Source organism: Eschrichtius robustus, chromosome 6 (assembly GCF_028021215.1).
Source record: "Eschrichtius robustus isolate mEscRob2 chromosome 6, mEscRob2.pri, whole genome shotgun sequence".
NCBI lineage: Eukaryota > Metazoa > Chordata > Mammalia > Artiodactyla > Eschrichtiidae > Eschrichtius > Eschrichtius robustus.
In genome coordinates this window covers 11276911-11303879 of record NC_090829.1, presented here as the reverse complement: position 1 = coordinate 11303879, position 26969 = coordinate 11276911, and the positions used below count along the sequence as shown (strand labels likewise).

The 26969-nt window shown below is 37.4% G+C and overlaps 1 protein-coding gene across 1 annotated transcript in view; it reads right to left on the bottom strand.

Annotated features, from left to right (window-relative positions):
- The window catches only part of ANKRD28 (ankyrin repeat domain 28), a 175560-nt gene that overhangs the window by 113106 nt on the left and 35485 nt on the right, over positions 1-26969 (bottom strand). The window lies entirely within an intron of this gene.

Here is a 26969-nt window from a genome sequence, read left to right as displayed (position 1 = left end):
GAAAGAAAAAAAAAAAAAAAAAAAAAAACAACACTCTGCATTAATAGCAAAGCTGCAGTACATTTACATGCGATGAGTCAGACCACAAGAGACAATAGGACTCTTGGTACTAGAATATGGCTTGATTAATCCAGATAGTCCATATAAGAAACACAGTTAGCTTTATTCCCATCGACAGCATAGGCAAGGCAGAGCGTTCATTCTTCCTCCATCAGGCAGTGGTCTGTAGCTACTCCAGCAAAAGGACACAGGCACCAGGCAGAAATGGTGTTAGCGGAGAATCCAAATGGAAGAGGCAGGCTGAGAAGGCATCTGAGCTCAAATTACTGCTTCAGGCTTTTCATTTTTAAAAAAGAGAAGGGAAAAAAACCCCAGTAGTTTATCATTCCAGTGTTTTCTTTGATCTCCACATGAATACAGCTTCCATTAAAGAGTCTTCATTCAGAGGAAGAAACAGCAGACTGTGCATCTTCTTTGAGCCAACTACTTTATTCAATCATCTGCCTCTGTGCCAGTATAGTTTCCTTCCACTGTGAAAACCGCTAGAGTTATTACCCTTTTCAGTCGATCTCAGATGCTTTCCTGTTCTTCAGATGATCTCTCAAAATGCCACTGACACCTCCAAATGAGTAGGTCCTTAAAAAATAGAGAACCTCAGGATCGGCGCCACAGTAGCATTTCAACTGAGCAACAGTCTGAAGAGCAAAGACTGCAGAACCGCAGAATGAAATGCCTAGTAATGCTCACATGTTACACTTACCAGAGAGCTGAGCTACTGCTCAGGATGCAACTTCCTCTAGCAGGAGAAAAAAAATAGTGCATTTGGACAGCCTTCACAATGAGAAGGTTCATGCCAGTTCTGTGACTAATCCAGATCAAACTAAAAAACTCTGTAACTGAAAAATGAGTGCGCTTTTAACATTTTCCACGAAAAGCCACAAGGAAATCTGGTGTACTGCCTCTGCTGACTAACACTGGTTTTAGCAAGTAAACAATTCCAAACAGCTTAACTGCTTTCATATGTTACAATACAGCAAATGTTTAACCCTATAGTGACAGCTGCAGTGATAATGTCTGCAGTGAATCCATAAAAGAGAACTAGAGATAAAGAAGCATTTTATGAGAATATAAATACCATGAACCTAACGTTTTCTTTTTCTTATTTTACCAAGACCATTTTTAATCTACTAGATGTTATTTTCAAGAATGCACAAAGTTTAAACAAAAGAAATTTAAGATTTACTAACAATTTCTAAGTTGTCGAATTTAATCAACCAAGTCATATTTTGAAAGGGAAAAAATAAAAATTTCATATTTTAGAAATTATAATTGTAAAATTCTATTGATCACTTGAATTTCACAAAAGAAATAATTCTATCTTCCCATCTAGATGTGGAATAAAGCCTTAAATCTGTTAAATAGCTATGTAAAACTATTGTTTCAAGTCTTTGGTAGTGAAAAGGCACAGGGTAACACAAAGCAAAGAATCTTCTCCCTTCCTATAAAATTAATTATCCCAAGCTACAAATACGTGTCAAAAACAACCAATTTATTGTTGGCTTTCTCTGTTTCCTCCCTGCTTCTCTGCTTACTCAAGGATGGGGATATTTCCCCACAGGAAAACTACTAAGAAAATACCATGACCTCCTCGATCTTTGTTCCTTCTTCTATCAACCAGAATTCTTATTAATAAACATAATAGTTATTCTTGAACATTTGTGATGTGCTAGGTGCTATACATTCTCATTTAATACTCACAGTGACCTTGCTACACTGCCATAGTATAGAAGAAAAAAACAGACTTAGAAATTAAATATTATATCCAAAGTTAGGCAAATTAATAAAGTTGTACCTAATTACAAACACATGCTCTTTCTAATCTACTCTGCTTCCACTGACTGTACGCACACACTCTCCTGAGAGCTTTGCGACCTATAACTGCAAAATAGACTGTAAAAGTGATTTTAAAAGACAAACAATGTATAATGATTGAGAAAAGTTTAGGTAACAAAGGAACATACTATTTACCGCGATAATATTCCCAAACAAGTTATTTTAAAATAGGTACTTCAGGGCTAGTGTTACCTCACACGTTTAAGCCAGTTGACTTACCAAAAAACAAAAACAAAAAAACCAGCATGATATAGATAAATAAGAGTGCCAGAATTTAACAACAAAAGCCATTAGGTATCAGTTTATGTAAAAACCTGTAACCTTAACATAACTGTACCAAGATACTATGCTAAAAATTCGGTTATTTTAAAATATATAAATGGTTTTAAGCCAAGTTAAAGACATGCAAATATTCTGACATTCAAAAATGATGTTAACTGTCACCACAGGGCTAAATAAAAACTATCACCTTGATGTCTGAAGTATTTGAAAACGAAACCACTATAGTAACAATATCCTATATTCTACTGTCACTGTCAGGGTTCTGCCCACACCCACAAACAAAATCTCTTTTTATATGGACAATTTTAACTAGTTCTAAAGTATCCAATGTATAAGTTCACCTACTTAAGACTTAAGCAGGTACATCCTGCTTTCCTGTTCTAGGTCAACTTCCATACTTAGGTTTTTCCCAAACAGAAAGCAAGCTCTTTGAAGGCAGGGGCTGTGTTATACACATATTTTTTCCTTCCAATTTTTTCCATCTGTAAATAATTTCATTGAAATAAATTATATTATGTCACAAGAACTCTGGAATAGAGTAGCAAAATTACAAAAGACAACGGGGGGAGGATTCATATGCTTTAACCTGTAAACACGGGAGGCTTTAAAGTGCAACAGAATGAGTTTCGTGCCTCTCGTGGGAAAGCAACTTAAATGTATTCAACGTACGTTGACAGCATGTAAAACAATGATGCTGAATGACAGCTAACACTACGGGCTCAGGAGTCAGCCTACCTGGAGTTCAAATTCTGATTCCATTATTTATTAGCTGTGTCCCTGGGCAAACTACTTAAATTCCCTGAGTCTAAATTTCTTAGACTTCCAAGAATAATAATCTCCAGAGATTTTTACCTAGGAGACATACAGTAACAGCACAGTGTTTGAGAAGATAGGCTTTGTAGCCAAACTAATCTAATCGGGCTTCCCTAACAAATCTAACTGTGTGACCTTGAGCAAGTTATTTAACTTTCCCATGAATCATTTCAACATCTATTAAAGAACTGAACAGAATCTACTTTATAGTGTTATTAATAGTGAAGTTTAAAATAAAGATATTATTATTACAGATATTTAGGAGAGTTGAAAGATATCCATTGTGAGGACACAGAGTAAAAAAGAGGGCTACTGAAAACCTCCCCCTACTGGTGAGGTGATTCAGACTGGTGTCTGGAGATCCCATTCAGTTACTAAGTCCCCGCCCTTTTCAGGCCTCTAGAGAGACTTCAGAAGCTTGTCTTTACACTCCAGTGTTAAATATTAAGTGTTACCGGGGGAGGGAGCAGTAAACTTAGGCAAGAAGTAAGACTACAGGGTTTGGCATTCCTCCACATTCACTGTATTTTACAGTCTAGGGAAAGGGTAAAAAGGACTGGCCCATAATATATTAAATTATAAAAAATACTGAAATACTATATATAAGTTAACAGCATCATATAACACTGTTTTATATCTCCTCCTGAATAAGACAGGCCCCCTAGTTTCAAGGAACTCACATCTTAGAGGAAAAGGACACAGGTAAATAAGTATTTAAGAAATTAGGAATGGAGAAAGTACCCGTGATGAAAAATTATTGACAATAATTGTGCAAATTTAAATTCACACAACTTAAGTTTTTGTTGTTGTTGCTTCTTTTTTCAGCTGAACAATGGCAAGGGGATGTGGTTTTTTCTTGAGGCATTTACTTTTTAGGCCAAATTTGATTAATTTTTTAATAGGCCAACAATTTCAACCCTGACAACCTGATAATCCTTCCATTCTTTATGCTAAAATGTACCCTATCAAAAGCTTACTCCTACTCTTCACACAGAGTCTCTTAATGGAAAAGATGGTTTAAAACCTTCATTTTACTGATAAAAAACATCCTGAAAGATTATTTTTAGGCTACCAATTTTGTTACAACAGAATTTCTTTTTTTGACACAAATGATTTTTCCTGTCTCCATAGAGAGTCAACCCAAAGCTTGTCTTATCTCTTACGAATCTGTGAACTCCAGATTGATTACTATAGAATAAAATATCTTATTTAGGGTATGCTAAGTGGTTACTCTGTGCCAAACTAGTCTCTGAGTATTAAAAAATAAAAAGCTTGTGGGATAAGTGAGTTCAAATCATGTTTCAGAAACATTTCTCATAGTTCAAGGATCCTGAACAATCCTCTTGAGTTACATGCCTCATCAGTCCATATACTTTGGAAAAAGTCTTATGAACAGATTTAAAAGCAAATGGGGGTGCAAGGAAAGGGGGGGATCAAGAAACAGCTGCTCTCTAGGCTACTGGTCAGATTTCCCTGTGATTAGTACAGCCACCGCAAAAATGTCACTATATGTTTTTAAAATGATGAATTCAAAATCCTTATAAAGAGATCAGATTTAATTCTCTATGTGTAATGTATTTATCAACTAGATCATTTTTTTAATGTTTACCTATCATACTTCCAAAATGACCATCAATGTTACCTTAAGATCTCAACTGGTTTCACCCTACCAGCATAACAATAATTATTAACCCTTTCATTATTATAATATTACTATATCCTACATAGTGTTAAAACATTAACACATTACTAATGTGATGTGTTCTTTGCAAAGACCTATATTCTGCATCCATTCTTGCCATTTTCCATTCAACTAGAACATTCAAGTTTTTAGGTAAGTACAGAGTCCCACAGGACAAAGACGATACTTCCCAGCCTCCCTTGCAGTGAGGAGCCACAGGACAAAGTTCTAACCAGCATTTTAAGTAGAGGTGTTATGTGGCTTCCAGAAAACTTCCTAAAAGGACAAATGGCATATCCATTCTGCTTCCTGGAACATGGATGACTGGCCACCATCTAAAACCAAATAAGGACCAGAGTCTAGGCTAGAGGGGATCTGGGTCCCTGAGGACTTTGTGGAACAGAACTGCCATAAATGTCCTGGACTGCCTACTTCCTGACTTTCATGTTAGAGAGAAATAAGTTCTGCCTCATTTAAGTTACTGTGATTTTCAGTCTCTTCACATGGAGCTGAACCTAACTCTAAGTGAGAATGTTGCTCTTCCTTTAATCATCAATCAGTGGGCATATACCCTTCCAGCCCTGTTCTCCTACTATTCATACTCTAGTACAATATAACCACTTACATTTTCAATAAATGAAATGAATTATAAATGCTAGCCACAACAAATTTAATAGAAACAATAACTGACCAGAAAACAGCTTGAAGAACAATCCACTATTACCCTGGGTAAGCAAAGGAAAATCAGCAGAGGGAAAAGGAAACAAATATTTATCACACATATTCTCGTTGAATCCTCAATCACTACTGGCGGGTACTACTCTACAATTTATACATGGGAAACGGACGCTCGGTAACATACAGTCAGTCAATGACTCATCCATTCATCTGTATTTATTCATCATCTACTATGTGCCAGGCTTTCTGCTAGGTCGAGGAAACAAAATTATGAACAAACAGTCAATCCTTGTTCTAATGAAGCTTACACACTAATGAAGCTTACACACAAATAAATATTACATAACTGCAAACTGTGAGAAACTGTAGAAGGAAAAGAAATTTTGGAGGGTAAAGAACTAAAGGAAGGTCCACGTGGCTGGAGCAAGCAATCATGAGGGACAATGGCAGATGCAGCTAGAGGAACAGCAAACTCAGATGACACAGGGCTTTGTCAACCAAGTTATATAGTTTGTATTTTTGATTAAGTGATTGAAAAGTCATTAAAACTGTTAAAACAAGGTAGTCATCATGATTTGCTTTAAAAAGATTACGTGGCTTCGGTGTAGAGAATGGAATGAAGTAGAAGAATGGAAGCCAAAGGACTAGTTAGGGGACCACTGCAGGAAACCAAAAGAATGAGTAATCTGAGCTAGGATGCTGGGCATGTAAATGGAGCGACAGATCTATTTTAGAAACAGGATTTATAGGACATGCTAACAAACTGGATGTAGGAGTGAGGGAGAAGGTGGTAATCACAACAACTACCAGGTTTCTGAGTTAGGAAACTAGTGCTTACTAGAGTTCAAGCAATTTGGGCCTCCTTCAGTTTCCAAATTTACAAAATGGGGAATATGATTTCTTGTATCTTATCTAAGGTCCCTTCAAGCTCAAAGTTGGTTTCAAATCTTAATCCAAAGTCTGTATCTTAGCATATACTCTCATGATTTGAAAATGAAGTGTTAACAATCCCAAAGCCGCCTAATTCTAGGTGAGTATAAAAAAGTTCCTAGGGCTTCCCTGGTGGCACAGTGGTTGAGAATCTGCCTGCTGGTGCAGGGGACACGGGTTCGAGCCCTGGTCTGGGAGGATCCCACATGCCGCGGAGCAGCTGGGCCCGTGAGCCACAACTGCTGAGCCTGTGCGTCTGCAGCCTGTGCTCCGCAACAAGAGAGGCCACGATAGTGAGAGGCCCGCGCACCGCGATGAAGAGTGGCCCCCGCTTGCCGCAGCTAGAGGAAGCCCTCGCGCAGAAACGAAGACCCAACACAGCCAAATAAATAAATAAGTTCCTAAAGGATGGTAAGATTTGGTTCAATCCTTCTCCAGTACATTGAAATAATCTAAAAACCTTTTGGCAAGAATACCTTATTCTTAAAGCATGCACCAAAATTACAATAGCAACTGATTCAACAAATACTTACTATTACTATTTCCACTCCACTATGCACACCACACCAAGAGATCACAAAATGTCATATACCACCTTCACCTTCAAAGACCTTATGCAACCTAGTGATTTTTTGGATATGACACCAAAAACACAGGCAACAAAAGCAAAGAAAAACAAGTGGGACTACATCCAACTAAGAAGCTTCTGCACAGCAAAGCAAACCATCAGCAAATTGAAAAGACAACCTACAGAATGGGAGAAAATATCTGCAATCCATATATCTGATAAGGGGTTAATATCCAAGATATATAAGGGCTCATACAACTCAACAGCAAAAACAAACACAAACAAAAACACCCACAGAAAAACCCCAAAACCAAATAACCTGATTTTTAAAATGGGCAAAAACCTAAGTAGGTATTTTTCTAAAGAAGACATATGAATGACCAATAGGTACATGACAACAACAAAAGGTGCTCAACATCACTAATCTTTAGGGTAATGCAAAGCAAAACCAAAATGAGATTTCACTTCATACCTTTTAGGACAGCTAGCATCAAAAAGATGGGACAACAAGTGTTGGTGAGTACATGGAGAAAAGGAAACCCTTGTACACTGTTGGTGGGAATGGAGATTGGTACAGCTACCATGAAAACCAGTATGGAGGTTCCTCAAAAATTTAAATATAAAACTAGCACAAGATCCCGCAATCTCACTTCTAGGTATATATCCAAAGGAAATTAAGCCAGTATCTCAAAGAGATGTCTGTACTCCTGTGTTCATTGCATCATTATTCACGAAGCCAAGATATGGAAACAACCTAAGTGTCTATTGACAGATGAATGGATAAAGAAAATATGGTGTGTGTGTATGTGTATATATATATGTATATATATGTGTGTGTATGTGTCTATATATATATATATATATATATATAGACACATACACACACATACATACAATGGAATATTATTCAGTTACAAAAATGAAGGAAACTGTGCCATTTCCAACAACATGGATGAATCTGAAGGATATTACAGTAAGTGAAATAAGCCAGACACATAAAAATATTGTATGATTCCATTTATATGTGAAATCTTTAAAAGTGAACTCATAGAAGCAGAGGGTAGAATGGAGGTTGCCAGGGGCTTGAGGGTGGGGGGAAAAGGGGAGATGTTAGTCAAAGGGTACAAACTTTCAGTTTTAAGATGAATAAGTTCTGGGGATCTAACATATAGCATGGTGACTATAGTTAACAACACTGTATGTATATTTTGAACTTGCTGAGAGTAGATCTTGTGTTCCTATCACAAAAGAAAACAATGATGACTATGTGAAGTGATGGATTTGCTAATTAACACGTTTAGTTTGATTGTAGTAACCATTTCATAAGGTATATGTATATCAAATTGTCATGCTGTACACCTTAAATATACACAATCTTTACTTGTCAATTATACCTAAATAAAGTTGGGGGGAAAAAAGGCCTTCTATGGCCTAAATGAGGTACTACATCATACACAAAAAAAATTAACAAGGTAAGAATACAAAAGACAATAAAAGGCAGTATATATAGAAGACTTAAATAAGAGATATAGACTATACCTGCCACTAATCAGTCACTGGTAAGAGTGCAGCATATGAATTTATTAATTGTAATTGGTATGTAAAGATACCGTCTAATTGCCCACTCCATAAAAAAAAATGATGTCCTTTATAAAGCTATCTATAAACTTCATTGTTGTTAGTTTTTCCACCTTTAATTTACTGGAAGGGTGCTTTCTCAAAGAAACCAATGGTCTACTAGCTAGAACATTTAATATCAAAACTTATTCTTGATCACATTTGTGAGAAAAATGTTGAAACGCTAAAACTATTTAACACTAAAACTATTTATAATGCAAGAATAATAGTTTAGCTACCCAAAGTGTAAATAAGTGCCATCTAATAGAAAAAGAAATATAAAGTGAGCCACATAGGCAACTTAAATTTTCTAGTAAACACATTTTAAAATGGTGAAACCGGTAAAATTAATTATAACAATACTTTGGTGTTATCAAATATATCCAAAATATTGTATCAGCTTGTAATCAACATAGTTACCAGATACTTTACTTTTAAAATTAAGTCTTCAGGGTTTCCCTGGTGGCGCAGTGGTTGAGAATCTGCCTGCCAACGCAGGGGACACGGGTTCGAGCCCTGGTCTGGGAGGATCCCACATGCCACGGAGCAACTGGGCCCGTGAGCCACAATTACTGAGCCTGCGCGTCTGGAGCCTGTGCTCCGCAACAAGAGAGGCCGCGATGGTGAGAGGCCCGCGCACCGCGATGAAGAGTGGTCCCCACTTGCCGCAACTAGAGAAAGCCCTCGCACAGAAACGAAGACCCAACACAGTCATAAATAAATAAAATAAATAAATAAAAAAAGAACGTGAATTTCTAAAAAAAAAAAAAAATTAAGTCTTCAAAATTTGTTGTGTATTTTATAGTTACAGCATATCTCAATGCAAACATTAAATTTTCATTGGAAATAACTGATTTCTATTCAGATTTCATAAAATTTACAATACACGTGCTCAAGTTGTTCCAAACATACTTAAAAGTTTTGCAATAACTAAGACAATTAGACAAAATTAAGAATTAAGTTCCTCAGTTACAGTAGCCAGCCACATTCAGCTAGTGACTATCATGTTGTATAACACTGGCTTAAATCTGTAAGGACGGACTTAAATATACTATCTACATTACTGTCTAAAGGAAAAGAACATAGTTTAGATTTTTATGGTGGTTCAGAGTCACTAATGTGAATATACGTTGTTAGACTGTTCTACAGTAAAATAACCACATTAGGAGATAACGGCCTTAGTTGATGTTTCCTAAATATTTCTGTCTTAACTTGAATGGCTCACTAGTTCTTTCTTTTTCCTTTGTCTCTTCTCTCAAAACATATAAACACCTCCCTAATTTTATCACAGTATTAACCCTGGCTTGAAGGCAGTAACATATTTTCTTGTGAACAAAGTACATGAACTTTATAGGTGCCATCTTCTTCATTATGCAGAGGCCTCTTCACATACATTACATTAGGGTTCCACACAGAGTTCATTAAGTTTAAGTTAACAAAAATTGGCTAGCTATCTGTCAGCACATTACTTTCTTTCTTTAGGTACCTTTATTTTACTATCGAAGGAAATGGAACTGATCAAGTATTTTTCATAGTTGTTTTCAGTTCTAACATTTTATGAGTTTGTGTCCCTTTTCTGATAACAGTAGGCTGATTCATGAAAGGGAAGTACCAAAGGTGGTGGTAGCAACCATTGATTACGTTGTTTTCCATAAGTTTGACTGTGAGAAAAATAAATAAATTAGGCAATATTTAACCCAAAAAGGGTTAAGGGAAAAAGGTAAAGGTCAAGATAAACATGGTGAAGGTTAAAGAACTTGATTTTCAAAAAGGAAAGACATAGGGACAGTGATGTCAGCAAGCTGGTGAACAAGAAGCCATGGACAAGCTAATTCACCAAAAATACATGGACTTGTTCCCTTTGTGAAATCCAGAAACCAGCTGAGGGGCTTCCACACCCCAGGACTGTGCAAAACCAACCACACTGAAGCCTGTAGTAAAATCTGAGACACCCTTTTGCTACAATTCCTACCCCTGGTGCAGTGCCATACAATCGGCAATAAACCCCCAGCAACAAACTTCTCCTTGGGGAGGGGAGTAAAGGACTAAACTGTATGTTTAACATCCAATCTTGGGGTTGCTGCGGGAGGAACTGGCTTCTGTCTTGCCTGTCTCAGAGTGCCGATGGGTTCTGACATACTCTAGATACCTGGTGGCAGCTAAGAACAAAGAAGGCAGTCTGGTCTACCCCTTTGGAAGCATTCACCAGAGCCCCTCCCCCCAGCTCAGTGCAGTGTAAGCAGATGCAAAAAACCCAGGTCCCAGTTTTCCCCTGGGGAGGGTAAGAGCTGGACCATGTGGCTAATGTTCCAACTTTTCTGGGGGCTGACCAAGGACATGGCTTCTGTCTCTTAGAGCACTGATGGGACCTGACATACTCCAGCTGCTTGGGGGCCACTGAGAACAAAGACAGTAGTTTGGATTAGCATGCAAGGACTCACCATTACCTCCTACCACGCTCCATGCCGGCTCAGCACAGAATAAGTGAGGGAAAACCCACAGATCCCAGCTTCACCCTGGAGAGGGAAATAATTGGACTGTGTGCCCAATGTTCCAACTTTTCCAGGTGCCATCAGAGGGACTGGCTTCTGTCTCAACTGTCTCAGAGTGCTGACAAGATCCTGCACACTGTAGTTGCCTGGGGGTTGCTAAGAATAAAGATGGCAGTTTTGGACTAGGACTAAGCTTTGAGACAGCCCCAGAATCTCTGGCCAGGCTGAGTGGTTGGGATCTTCCCCTGTATGAAACCAGTCCATGAAGACAGGGTGAGGTGTCTGTTTTTTCTATAAGTATAGATACCAACACAAGGAGTCAAAGAAAATGAAGAAACTGGGAAACATGATCCAAACAAAAGAACAAGATAAAGCTCCAGTAAGTGACCCAAATGAAAGGGAGGTACATGAATTACCTGGCAAGGAATCCAAAATAATGGTAATAAAAATGCTCACTGAGATCAAGAGAACAATATGTGGACAAAGTAAAAATTTCAACAAATAGAAAAATTTAAAAAGAACCCAACAGAAATCTTGGAAGTGAAGAATACCATAACTGAACTGAAAAATTCAAAAGAGGGATTCCACATCAGAGTAGGTCACACAGAAGGAAGAATCAGTGAACTTAAAGACAGATTATTTTAAATTATCCAGTGGAACAAAAAGAAAAACGAATGAAAAGCATGAAGAAAGCTTACGGAACTGATGGGACACCATCAAATAGACCAATATACACATTATGGGAGTCCCAGGAAAAGAGAGAAAAGGGCCAGAAAACTTACTCAAAGAAATAATAGCCAAAAACTCCCCAAATCTAGGGAAGGAAATAAGACATCCAGGAAACCCAACAGGGTCCCCAAAAAATAAGCTCAAAGAAATCCACACCAAGACACATTAAAATCAAACTGTCAACAGTTAGAGCAGCAAGAGAAAAGTGACTTGTCATATGCAAGGGAATCCCCATAAGACTGCATGGGATAGCTCAGCAGAAACTTTGCAGGCCCGAAGGGAGTGGGATGGTATATTCAAAGTGGTGAAAGACAAAAACTGCCAACCAAGAATAATACAGGTGGCAAAACTGTCCTTCAAAAATGAAGGAGAGATGAGGACTTTTCCAGATAAACAAAAGCTGAAGGAATTCATCAGCACTAGACCTGCTTCACAAGAAATGCTAAAGGCTTTTCTTCAAGTTGGAATGAATGGATGCTAAAAAGCAACATGAACACAGATGAAAGTATAAAATGTGCTGGTAAAGGTAAATATATAAACAAATACAGAATACTGTTACACTGTAATGGCAGTACGTAAATAAGTTTTAATTCTAGTATAGAAGACAAAATTATTAAAAACAACTAACTATAAAATATTAATGATTCACAATATAAAAATATATAAATTGTGACATCAATAACAAAGCATAGGAGCAAAGAAGTGTACAGTTTTTGTACGAGGTTAAAGTTATCGGCTTAAAATAGACTGTTATAAACCTAACCCACGGGTCCCCCACCCCTGGGCTGCAGCCCGGTATCGGTCTGCGGCCCAGTATTGGTCTATGGCCTGTTAGGAACCAGGCAGCACAGCAGGAGGTGAGTGGCGGGCGAGCAAATGAAGCTCATCTGCCACTCCCCATGGTTCGCATTACCACCTGAGCCATCCCACCCCGCCCCCGGGTCCATGGAAAAATTGGCTTCCACGAAACCAGTCCCTGGTGCCAAAAAGGTTGGGGACTGCTGACCTAACAGACATATACAGAACATTCCACACAACAGCAGCAGAATATACTTTCTTCTCAAACAAACACAGAACATTCTCCAGGACAGATGACATCTTAGTCCACAACGTATATTTTACCAAATTTAAGAAGACACTAATAATCCACAGCAGAAGGGAATGCTGGAAAATGTGGGGGAAAAACTTTTTTTTTACTTTATTTGTTTGCATTTGTTTGTTTATTTATGGCTGCATTGGGTCTTCACTGCTGAGTGTGGGCTTTCTCTAGTTGCGGCGAGCGGGGCCTACTCTTCATTGCAGTGTGTGGGTTTCTCATTGTAGTGGCTTCTCTCATTGCGGAGCACAGGCTCTAGGTTCGCGGGCTTCAGTAGTTGTGGCACGCAGGCTCTAGAGCAAAGGCTCAGTAGTTGCAGCACATGGGCTTAGCTGCTCCGTGGCATGTGGGATCTTCCCGGACCAGGGATCGAACCCCTGTCCCCTGCAATGGCAGGTGGATTCTTAACCACTGCACCACCAGGGAAGTCGTGAAAATGTGGAAGTTAAACACATTCCTGAACAACCAGTGGGTCAAAGAAGGTATCAAAAGGGAAATCAGAAAATATCTTGAGACAAAAACGAAAACAAAACATACCAGAACTCATGAGATGTAGCAAAAGCACGAAGAGGGAAGTTTCTAGCAATGAACCTACATTAAAAAGGAAAGATCTCAAAACAACCTAAATTTGCTTCTAAAGAACTAGAAAAAGAACAGAGAAAAGCCAAAGGTAGCGAAAGGAAGGAAGTAATGTAAGATTAGAGCGGAAATAAAATAGAGAACATAAAAACAATAGAAATGAAATCAACAAAACTAAGACTTGGTTTTTTGAAAAGATAAAACTGACATATCTTCAGCAAGACTAAGAAAAAAAGAGAACTCAAATAAGTAAAATCAGAAATGGAAGAGGAAATATTACAACTGATGCCACAGGAGGAAAAAAGAATATGAGACTACTATGAACAATTATATGCCAACAAATCGGGCAACTCAGAATAAATGGATGAATACTTAGGAACATACTACCAACCAAGACTGAATCATGAATAGGAAATCTGAGCAGACCTATAACTAGTAAAGAGACTGAATCAGTAATCAAAACCTCCCAACAAAGAAAACCCAGGACCAGAGGGCTCTACTTGTGAATTCTACCAAACATTTAAAGTATTAATGCCAGTCCTTCTCAAACTTTTCCCAAAAAAACCAAAGAGGAAGAATAATTTCCAAACTCATCTTATGAGCCAGAATTACTCTGATACCAAAGCCAGATAAAGACACTACAAGAAAAGAAAATTACGTGTCAATATTCCTGATGAACACAGATGCAAAAGTCCTCAACAAATATTAGTAAACCAAATTCAACAGCACATTAATAGAATCATGCACCATAACCAAGTGGGACTTAACTCTGGCATGCAGTCATGGTTCATCACACAAAATTCAATTAATGTGATGCACAACATTAACTCAATGAGGGATTTTAAAAACTCACAATCATGTTGATAGATACAGAAAAAAATTTGACAAAATTCAACACCCTTTCATGATAAAAACTTGCAACCAACTAAGAATAGAAGGAAACTACCTTAACAGAATACAAGCCATATATGAAAAGCCCACAAACTCAATGGCGAAAAGATTCAATGCTTTTCCTCTAAGATCAGGAATATGGCAAGAATGCTCACTCTTACTACTTCTATTTAACACAGTACTGGAATTCCTAGCCAGATCAGTTAGGCAAGAAAAAGAAATAAATGGCATCCAAATCAGAAAGGAAGAAGTAAGACTATTCCTGTTTGCAGATCTTATGTTGCATGATCTTATGCAGAAAACCCTTAAGACTCCACAAAAAAACTGTTAGAACTAATTAATGAATTCAGTAAAAGTGCAGGATACAAACTGAACAAAAGTCAGTGGCATTTCTGTACATGAAGAATTAACCATCTGAAAAGGAAACTTCATAAACAATAAAATACTTAGAAATAAACTAAGGAGGTAAAAGACTTGTAAACTGAAAATCACAAAACAGAGATAAAAGAAATTAAAAATGACATAATAGGGGACTTCCCTGGTGGCGCAGTGGTTAAGAATCCACCTGTCAACCCAGGGGACACGGATTCAAGCCCTGGTCCGGGAAGATCCCACATGCTGCAGAGCAACAAAGCCCATGCACCGCAACTACTGAGCCCACATGCCTAGAGCCCATGCTCCGCAACAAGAGAAGCCACTGCAGTGAGAAGTCCACACACCGCAACACAGAGTAGCCCCCGCTCATCACAACTAGAGAAAGCCTGTGCAGCAATGAAGATCCAATGCAGCCAAATAAATAATCTTAAAAAAAAAAAAAAGACATAATAAATGAAAATATATCCTATGTTCATGGTTTGGAAGACAATATTGTAAAAAAAAGAGAAAAAAAAGGGAATAACTGAAAAAGAATAGTGATGAAGGGACTTCCCTGGTGGCACAGTGGTTAAGAATCCACCTGCCAATGTAGAGGACAAGGTTCAATTCCTGGTCCGGGAAGATCCCACATGCCACAGAGCAACTGAGGCATGCGCCACAACTACTGAGCCTGCACTCTAGAGCCCATGAGGCATAACTACTGAGCCCACGTGCCACAACTACTGAGCCCACGTGCCGCAACGACTGAAGCCCGTGTGCTGCAACTACTGAGCCCGCATGCCTAGAGCCTGTGCTCTGCAACAAGAGAAGCCACCTCAATGAGAAGCCCATGCACCACAACAAAGAGTAGCCACCGCTTGCTGAAGCTAGAGAAAGCCTGCACACAGCAACGAAGACTCAATGCAACCAAAAAAAAAAAAAAAGAACTTATTAAAAAAAAAGGAATAGTAATGAAAGAAGATCGTACAGATGCAGAAAAAGAAGGGAAGATCTAGAACGGAAGTAGAAAAATTATCTGAGTCATGAAGAGGAGGGCATCTTTATCTTCTCAAACAGGAGGAAAGGATCAATGTAGGTAAGTTAATAAGTGGCAGAGAAAAGATAATGTTGAAAAGGAGTAGGAGTAAGTGTTTAGCAGTTGAAATGGGTCATGGGTTCTAAGCTGGATAGTAACAAAAATACAGAAATAAAGGTAGTTTCAGTACACAAGACACGTTGTGGGGTGTGTTCACTGGAGTACATGGTTAGAGCTAAGGGTAGAGGATCACTGATGTTGAACTGTGAAGTAGAATGTTCAAAATGTCATCTACGAAGAAATGAAATCACCTAGATGATGGGAAAACAGCCACAGCCCAGAGGTGCTGGGGAGTGAGATTTGACAGACAACAGCAATGTTCCAGAAATAGAAGAATTACCTACCAGATGGCATGCGCCTCAAAATAAGGAAGGTTTTTATAGGTAGGTAGACTAGTAACATTTTCCCAAGATAAACTGGCTGTGAGAAAAGGAACAGCTACACTTAAGAAGACCTCCGGAGAAGGACGTACTTATGAAAACACTGAGTTTCAGCGAAGACAGGACGTGGAATGGGTTTTCTGGGAAGAGTGTAGATTCAAGAGTTATACATAAGAACTTAAGGTCTAAATCAATATTTAGATGACTATTTTCAGACTTCAGTCTTGAGAAAAAATAACTACTTCCTTTGAAAAGTATGCAAGCAAAAAAATTTTAATAAGCCAAATATAACAATACAGGTAGTTTTCTAGAACATACCCAATATGCCAAAACTAAGGAAGAAAGGAGAAGTATGTAGTACTGTATTTAAGCAGTATTTTTTAAAGTTAGATTATTTTCTTCATAATTTTGATTACCTCAGCAAGTAGTTTAAAGTTAGGCAAAAGTTTCATCATTCAGACTGAAGGCCAGACTGAATTAAAGTTTTTTACATCGTGTTATTTGGGAAAATATCCTATTTGATCTCTTATGAGTATAATTTTTGTCTGGAATTTATGTTATCTAGCAGCATGTCTGGCATATGACTTATGTTTACCAGACCCATGATAAACACATTTTCTGAAATATAATTAACATTGTTTGCATAATTAATAATCTTTCAACAACTGTTTCGAAGACAACTTAGGCCCAATATTTCAAAGTTTTAGAGTATAAAATTTTTATTTTAAATAGGCTGAATTTCTGCCTTTAAAAAAGATTGAAGAAAGGGTAGTTGCAATTCATTCTGGTTTCTACAATGTGGTGACACTGGGGTAAATGTAGTATTAAGTTACTGTACTTTACAAGCTGAAGGGAGAAAATTTTCAATTTAAAAATAAGTTGCTATGGTTACCCAATGTTTACCTTTATAAGCAATAACTATGTGGGCCATCCAGGGATTTCCCACCAGTGCAGTAGGATCAGTAGCTGAAGTGCACACTAGCTGTTTCACACACAAATTGGGGCTGCATACGCCACTTCCATTTCAAAGTAGCTATCGTTGGGAAATACTAAGGAAGATGATTCACATCTTTCTAAACCACAGAAGGGTGGGTGGAGACAAAAACACTGAAAGTAACTATTTTAAAATCCAAGTGATGACTCAGATAGTTTTCAACATTTTTCATATTCTTTAGTTTCCTCTATTAAAGAGTGCTATCTAAAATTTTACAAAGCAGCTTCTACTGTTGAAAGAAGGAAAGGGTGTTTCTAACGTGTTTCAGTCATGGAATTTTTTTGCATAAATAGATGTTCATGCTCTTGATAAATTTGTAAAACGTCATGCTTATAACTTAATATTACCTCAGTACTTCAGAATAAAACAATGCCGATTCCTTTAGATGTAGTCAATTTTTAACCTCCTGAGTGGGAAGAAGAGGGTCCCTGTCAGAACTGATGATAAGCTCATTCTTGAAAAACTGGTAGTTAAACCTGCTATCAGTTACTGTATTACAGAACCTTTTGTCTGTTTTGTTCACAATTAGAACACTCAGTAATGCAAGAATACCTATGAAACTTTGACCCCAATATAGTTCTAATGTGATCTTAAAATTATGAGACCCATTACATCTTAATGGGTCTTCCACAAAGTATCTAATTTTCTGCACAACAGATTATCAAATATGTTTGTTCTTTAATATCAGGGCTATCCTTAACTAAAATAAAATAGCATGTTACACCAAACTAGTTTAAACAATAGAGTCTTATCATCATAAACAAAAAGAAGTGAAATAAGGGGGCTCCAAGGTGACTGATTTGGTTACTCAACGCTATCACGTAAGACACCTGGGCTCCTTCCAGCTTTTCTGTCAGACTCAGCATGGACCTTAGGATAATTACCTTCACAGTCACAAAATAATACCTGCCATACTTCAGGGCATCATATCAGACACATATTGCTGTCCAGCAGAAGGGGGAGTTTTCTTCTGTGTCTCCTTTTTTAGGTACAAAGAAGACTTCCCCAGAAGCTGTTGGGTTGGTCAAAAAGTTCGTTCGGGTTTTCCCGTAAGACGTTATAGAAAAACCTGAACGAACTTTTTGGTGAACCCAATACCTAAACTGACTTTCCCTGATATGTGACCAGACCTTGCTCACTACTAAGCAGAGCAGGATTACCATGATTAGCTTACACTATCAGGGACTCCTCCAAGTCATGTGAGATAGAGGTGGGCAACCAAACAAAACTGGGGGCCTGCAAGGAAGGAAGTGGGTAATGGCCAATGAGTAGGCAACTAACAGTATACTATTTACTATATAGAAAAATTAAATCTTGGCATTTTATTTCAATAGTTTAGTTTCCCCCCCCCCCCATTATGAGATACTCTGAGAACTCTAGAGATTTATTTTTAAAAGGGAAAAAAAATCAGTCACCAATAATTTATCTTAAGACAGATGAAAGGCGATCATTTTATGAATACTATTGACAAAAGAGAATAGTATACTTTAGAATATAAAACTGTAAAATTACACTTTAATTCTGACCAATTAAAATCAAAGTTTTATGTCAAAAATGTTTCCTGTTAATCCCACTTTTCTCTTCTAGGAAAAGTAAGGCTAACACTACTAGACATAGGTCAAACCACACCTAGAGTAATGAGACCAGAACACATTCAAAGAAGGCAGCCAGGAATGATCGTGGATCAGTGAAGCTGAGGGGTTTGGAGACAGGGAGAATATACCAGCTTTAAAATATCTGAAATGCTGTCATTGCGAAGCGATACCAAACTGCGTAGGTCTGGAAATAAGAACTAGGATCAATGAATATAGTAACAAGCAGGAAGATAAAATCTGGTTCAATATAAGATAGTACTTTTTTACCTAGCGTTTTATCTGAAGATGGAACAGGTTGGCTGCTCATATGGGGCAGGGACGAATATCCCAGGTCACCTGAATACCTACTTACGATGATTCTAGGCGCTTAATGTGTACTTAACTTGTAACAACATACCTGCAAAATACACTCCATTTCACAGATAAATTCTGAGCTAGACAAGTTAAAACTGGCAATCACACAGCTAAGAACTGGAGAAAACTGGATTCTTACCCTGGCCCATCTGTCTCCAAAGCCTGGCTCTTCCCACACATCACACACCTAAAAGAAGTTAAATCAGTTGTTAAGGAAGCAAATGGGATTTCTGAGTTGGTGAGAACTGTCATCTGACTCGAAGTCCCTTTCAAAACTAAGATGCCAGAAATGAAAAGTAATACTCCCTTCCACTTGTACCAGCACTTCACAACTGTTCTCACATTAGTCCCTCACAGCAGCGATGTAAGGTAAGTAAGCTGGGGGAGCATTCATTCTGTTGGCATTCTACCTCAGAGAATAAGAGGACAACAAAGATGGAGTCCTTCAACTTTCTTCTGGTTTACCCCCAAGATAGTTATTTTCCATTTTTTCCCTCTGATCTTTCATTCATTCAGTACTCATTTACTAAACACTTCTTACATGCCAGATACGAAACCTCAATGACTCTGCAGTCTGATGGGAGGAACCTGTAGGCACAGAGGGAAAAAAAGTACATGTAAAAAAAAAAATTTCCATCTCCTTAACAGATCTTACTCTATCAATTTCAACTCCTTTCTTATATCACTTTGATTTACTCCTCACTGCTGCCCCTGTTCCTTTCTCTTAGCCTACAGACAACTCTGCCCCCCTGTACTACTCCATTTTTACTTGTTTCTCCCTACTGCAGCCAGACTCCATTCTCAACCACCACTCAACTGATATTGCTCTAAGGTCACCAATGATAACCAACTGCAAAATCTTTATTTTTCTCAACTAGTCTACAATACTGGACACCAGTGATCTTTATTAAACTCTCTTCTTGCTATTTCCATAAAGTTTTCATCTATTTTTTAAACCTTTTTTGTAGTCCCTTTCATTTGGCTTTTCTTCCACCCCCTATACCTAAATATTGGCTTTCCTTTCAGTCCACGTTTCTTCCTCCTGGTCTACAATCTCTTCCTGGACAATCTCATCTGTTTCTGTAATATGAGTCATCATTTATGTGATATTTCCAAGACTTTATTTCCAGTCCTAACCTCCAAACACAACTTCCAAATGCTCAATGGGCCCTTTTACCTGCATGTTCTGTATTATCTCAGACTCGGCATATCAAAATTCAACATACCATCTCTAGTCCACTCCCCCAAACGGTTCTTCTGCTGAAATTCCCAGGTTGGTTAACAGCATTGACACTGTCATATACGTAGTACACAAAAAGAATTATCTAGAAGACTTCCCTTACTTTATCTCCCAATTCTAGTTAGTTGCCAAGTTTTAGGCATTCTACCTAAAATCTTCCTAAACTCTCTTCATCCACAGGGACCTAGTTCAGACCCACTTCAGTCCTCATCTGAATTATCAAAACCACCTCCTAACTGGTCTCTCAACTCTTGGCTCTCCTTTTTCCAGTTCTATCCATCCTTGTAGCAGACATGGGTTCCTTCACAAGAATCCCTTGCTTTAGGGAGTGCATCTGGTCCAAAGATATACAAGAGACCGAGGACTGGCCAGAGCACCCCCTACTCCTAGTCACATGTTTAGGTCAGGGATGAACATAAAATCAAAGCCAGGCAGGATTTTCCTCAAGGTTTTAGTTTCCTGCTGAGGATATCAGGGAAAAATACTCTCTTCTTCTTTTGGGACTGTAAGGAAATGTAAGCTGAACTGCCTGTAGAAGAGAAAAAAAGGATACAGCTTTAAAAGGGTAAGGGATGAGGGGACTCCACTGTCACCAAGTCCTGGATGGAGCTCTGCCTGACTATCCCTACTGCCTGGCTAATCAGTTTTCTTTTGCATTTAAGCCACTTTGAGTTGGGATTTCTGCCATTTGTAACCAAGAGTCCTGATTAACAATTTTCTGTACCACAAGTCACTTCTCTAAATCACAGATAAAATGTTATTTGCCTGCTTTTATTTAGTCAACTAAATTTTACTAAAACACAACACTGAAGGCACCCACCACTACCCTGTCTTTAAGTTTCACAAATGCAAATATACTTGTTAATATTGTAATATACCATATCATTTCATGCAGCTGTGCCACTGTCTACACTGTTCCCTCTGCCTAGAATGCTCCCTTTCTACCTGCTTATCCACAAAATATACAGTAGGGTTGCATAAAATAAGGCTGGAAAATTAGGTAGGGGCCAAACCACGAAGGGCCTTAAATGCCGCACTGACATATACACATTTTAACTGCAGAATGGTGGGGAGACCACTAAAAAATTGTAAGTCAAAAAGTGACATAATCAGATTTGTATCTTAGAGGCCTCAATGTGGACGTAGTATGAAGGATGACCTAAAAATGAGGTGATACTAAAGGCAGAGAAAACAATAGTAGGCTACTGAAATAGTCTAAGCCAGAGGCTACAAAGGATGGTAAGAGGAATAAATTAGGACATTTCTGGGGAAATAAATTTTGCCAACTGCTGTCAAATAGCATTGATAAATCTTTCAAAGTTTTTATTTATTTATTTATTTTTGGCTGTGCTGGGTCTTCGGTTCGTGCGAGGGCTTTCTCTAGTTGCGGCAAGTGGGGGTCACTCCTCATCGCGGTGCGGGGACCGCTCTTCATCGCAGTGCGCGGGCCTTTCACCATCGCGGCCCCTCCCGTTGCGGGGCACAGGCTCCAGACGCGCAGGCTCAGCAGTTGTGGCTCACGGGCCCAGCCGCTCCGCGGCATGTGGGATCTTCCCAGACCAGGGCTCGAGCCCGTGTCCCCTGCACTAGCAGGCAGACTCTCAACCACTGCGCCACCAGGGAAGCCCCCAAAGTTTTTAAACTAGCATTTCTACTTGCAAGAAAGTAGACATAAGGAAGTAAATGTGAAGCCTATAAAATTTACATGTCAAGATTTTACTGAAGGAGCATTGATAAGAAAACATTAACAACAACCTAAGTGTTAAACAATAATTTAAAATTTAGAATATATCATACAGTGAAACTGAATGATATTTAAAAACCGAAGTTTTTAAAGCATGAGGCAATACCCATAAATGTTAAGTGGAACACACCACTGCACACAATATGATTCTAATTATGTTCAATAATGAAGATCAGAAGGATTTTTTTTTTTTAAAAAAGCAACGACAGTATCGAGAGATTAGTTAGATGAGTGGTAGGATTATGGATAATTTGTTCATTCCTTCATATGTTCACATATTTGGTTTTTTCTGAGTAACACTATTCCTTAGTCATGATTTGCTAAACTCAACCACTATTTAACGGTAAAGAAAAATAAGTCCTACACGGGTTAAATGACAAAAATTCACATTAATAAGTGTTGGGACCAAAACCTGAACACTGCCTGGGTGGAAGGCTTGCTGTTAAGAAGCAGACCCATGAAGGCAGAGCCATCACCCGCAGCTCCGGAGAACCTGCAACAGCTGGGCACTGAGCACAGACCAAGGCTGTTAAGGCTTGAAGCTGGCCTCTAAATTCGCACCTCAAGGGCATCAAATCACCAGTGAAGAGGAGACTATAAGAAGGCGTAATTTAAATGCTTATTTTTATAACTTTATTTTTATATAAAAAAATCTTTCAAGGAACAGAAAAGGAAATAGTAATGACAGACTAGACAGAAGAAAGAAGGCCTCAGAGAAAGGTGTTTGGAGACACTGATGTTCTATTGTCTGTACTTACTTTGCTTTTTAAAATACATGAATGCTTTTAATGCGAGACTATTATTTCCTTGAAGTGAGACTTCCACAACCTTGTTACAATCCCAAATAAACTCTACAGACCCAAGCATTCAATTTAGTCAAGCAGGATAACGATCAAAAAGTCCTTTGATAACTAACAGAAGAGAATTTGAATATAATATTTGTGAAATAAAAAGGCTTCAATGAAGACGTTTGGGTGGCTACTGGATAGGAGAGAAAAACAAAATGATCAAGGACAATTTTTAAAGCCTGAGCTATCTGAATTTTTTCTAACATTACAAATTAAGAAACTGTGTTTTATTTAGATGCCATTTAAATTACAGTACCACCTAAAAAATCAAAACACCTAAGACGGTTCTAAGGTAGTAGACTGAAGATTATATAAAAAAATCTAGTCAGGTATAGCTCTTAACCATTTCATACACAAAGACTTATTATCTTTTTTTAAAAATTAAACTGAGTATTAGATCACAAATGATTAAAACTATGTTTCACTAGTTTTAATTTACCTACCTATAAGAGCAATTATACCGCTATCTTAACTTCACTGGTTCTTTACGAAGAATTTAGAAATGATTCCCTATGTAAAGTTAGAAAATTTGCAGAAACCAATGCAAGAGCACCATCCAGTGGTAAAAGATGAAAATTACAACTTATAAATTTGTGACTCTACATGGTCTCCAATACAAATTACCAGGAAAGAAAAAATAAATGGGCTAAATGATGTTGATGGTGTCTGCTATTTGTTACCATTTTCCCAATCAAATCTTATTCTTACTACCTTAAGTTTGACATTTTTCCCTTTTCTGACTTGCCCACCCATTACCCAAATGCTTGACTAAGTTCAAGACTCACCCAGGGCCTTTACTGAGCCAGAGGTTAGAAAACAGTTTCTAAAGAACAGAAATAAGGTGTGTGAGGGATGAATTTCCAGTGGAATTCTACTCAGCAAGGGCCATTCCAGGTAACAACAAATGAGAGGCATCCTATGCTCCATTTTTATTTAAATGATAAGTTGGTAGATAATCCTGAAAAGCCAGGTAAAGATTCACAATTGGTTAACGCATTCAGAATTCAGAATTCCTAAAGAGAATATGAATACTTGACACCATCAAAATTATTCCAAGTTGAAGAATACAACCTAATAATGCTTTCCCAAAAATCTGCTCCCCATCTACCGGAATATAGATGGATAAAAATTTTCAGCTTCCAATAACACCTCTCTGATCACCCTCTTCTAAAAAAGAAAAAAAAAAAAAAAAGGTAACTAATAAATTTCTAAAAAGCAAAAAGCTAATAAGGGTGATTTTTTTGTTTTGAAACAACGTTGCATTAAGTCTACTTAATATCAAATGGTATTACCATTTGATAATCATCATAAACTATTTATCACGAAGTATGGCAGGCTGCCACTTGGTAATGGTAAAGAAGCCAATGACTGGGCTATAGTTTCTTCCTTTCTACACAATCTTTCAGTATGCATGAATTTCAAATAAGAAGCCTAACAAACCATACCAATGATATCAAACTAGCTTATATTGTCTTCACTAGTGCCTTCAGTTTGACACCTGCAGCTTTTTAAACTACTTTCACTAACAACACAGGCGTCACTCTCATAGTGAGGCTCCCTGGGGATGACAGGCTGACATGTCTACAGTGAATGGCTGACATGTCTACAGTGTACATCACAAACATGGAACACACAGGAAAACGAGCTAGGAGCAGGGAGACACCAGTCAGACAAGAGAAGGAAGAACACGTCCAGTACTACATCAGTGTTTCAGCATAAAATAAAACTAACTGCAGTGTCATCATCAGCTATTTAATATTCTCTTCTCCAAGCTCCAACAGAGTGACAGCTTATTAGATTCTTAAGCCCCCTCCACTGAAAATCTATTTGAATTATTAAGTAAGTTGCTATACTAAGTTTCGCACGAATACAGGGCCCACCACACTTATAAACAGAATGTCTACAACACAGGATTTGCATTGACACTAAGTATTTATTCACATACACTTATATATAAAAGCGAAGTTTAAGTTACAACCAGGTGTAAATAGCAACAAACTAACAAATTACAAGAGCTGCCTCTATTACTGCAGAGAGACTATGGGAAAACCACCTAGCATAATAGGAATTCCCACCCTATTTCCTCTGGTAGAAGCAGTAGTGGTATTGTTTCAATTCCAATATCAGGCCTGTAGCAGAAAACAAATATCAAAAGCAAGAATATGCTGACCCTAGAAATGAAGGGCTACAATATAGTACTTTGAATTACTAGATCATATTCAAAAATCTTACTAATTCAGAACTTAGTTTTACCCTTCTATCAAGAAAGAAAATTATTTTTAAAAAGAAAGAAAATTATTAATCTGTGTAATGAGACAGAGTTTTTAAAAGGTTTTCTTTATATATGAACGATTTCTTGCTGGATTCTCTGAAGAGACTCAAAAAGTGGGGTTAGATTCTCAGAATTGCTAGCAACAAGACATTCTCATTAATTAAAAAAACAAAAAACTATCCGAATATATTTACTATAACATTTATCAAATAATTTCACGGGGATATCTTAATCTAAGAAACTGTCTATAAAGTATAAAATATTCAATCTACATAATTTCTGAATATTAAAAACATGGTCATTTTAGAAATACATAAATTTAAGAAATAACAATATCTCCCAAAGATAAACACTGATAATTATTTTCTATATATGTACTAAAAATTTGTGATAATATACTATTTAGTAACTTGCTTCTCTCCATTTTCTTCCACTTGACAATGTGGACCTTACTCATGTTCTTGAATATTCCTCTTTAACACCTTCAATGACTATGTAACATAACATTCAAAAGTACTATCATCTGTATTATATTTAACCAATTTCCTAAGATTGAACATTGGAGTTACTCCTCTTTTTTTACTCATATATAATAATTTTTTCAGGCTCATATCACAACAGTTATTTTTAGTGAAATGGCTTGTCTTCAAATAAATAAAATTAGGCCTAAAATACTCTGGAGCCTTAATTCTCAGGTGCACTGACTTAGAAAGATCAAATGTCAGAATTAAGTTCTCTGTATAAAAGTATTCTGTCAACGATATTTATTATTAGTCTGAAAGAATCATCAGTTTTAGCGTTGTTCTCATAGTGATTATTGCTATGTTCTAATATGCCTTTCCAGTATGTTAGAAGAAGACAGAAACCATCCTATCCACCTGGCAGAAGAAGGTTAACTACAGTTCTAAACATATTAAAAATTGTTATTTCTCCTCTTGTCAAAACTCTTTATGAAAAAATTAACCTTGTCAAAAAAATAGTCAAGGGGCATTACTTTTACTATGTCTTCTACCATATTAATGTAACAGACATAGTAGTAATATTAACTTGCCATTTGGTGGCAGCAAACACAAAAGAAGTAATTTCCTGAGTACACCTATTGTATTACTACCAATTCAAAGGTAGTCTTCCCTGAATCTCGAATTTTTAAACAAGAGTTTCAAATGAAAGATGGTGTTTTACAGGTTTTAACAGGTTTAATGTTTTAACCCTGTTAACAATCAAGCTCAAAACAGTATTAAAAGAGAATCTGTGATTAATATTAATAGCTTTCTGTTACTATAGCATTTACCAATACAATTTAATAGCCTCTAAAACTATGGAAACCTTTTGATGCTTATCAAGCAATAAGTAACTGCAATAACTTTCATTTGTGCTAAGTAATATTTATATATCTCATGTAAAAATTACATTTTTTTACTCTAACCAAATCCAGCTAGCCTAGCCTCGTAAGCCACAAATACTTATTCAATAATCATTTGTTAATAACTTCATACGTGCTAAGTACAAGGAATACAGCAGTGAACAAAAGAAATTGTTTCTGGCTTCATGAAGCTTATACACCCTTTTCCCAGACTTGTAAAATGGTGTAGTAAAAGGCCGGCTTGAGAGTCTAAATAGTATACAAATATACATAGAATACAAAAATGTTGTTTCGCTCTACATATAATTTACAATAAAAAAACTACACAAAAAAATTAGAGTAAAGAAATGCAACAGAGTTTTGCTTCCTCTTCTTTTGAAATATCAAGTTATTTCGAAAGGGAAAATGTTTGGTGCTCTTAATTTACTATTCTTGTTTACTCAACCCACAAGACGCTAAGTGACTGAAATAATTAAGCTG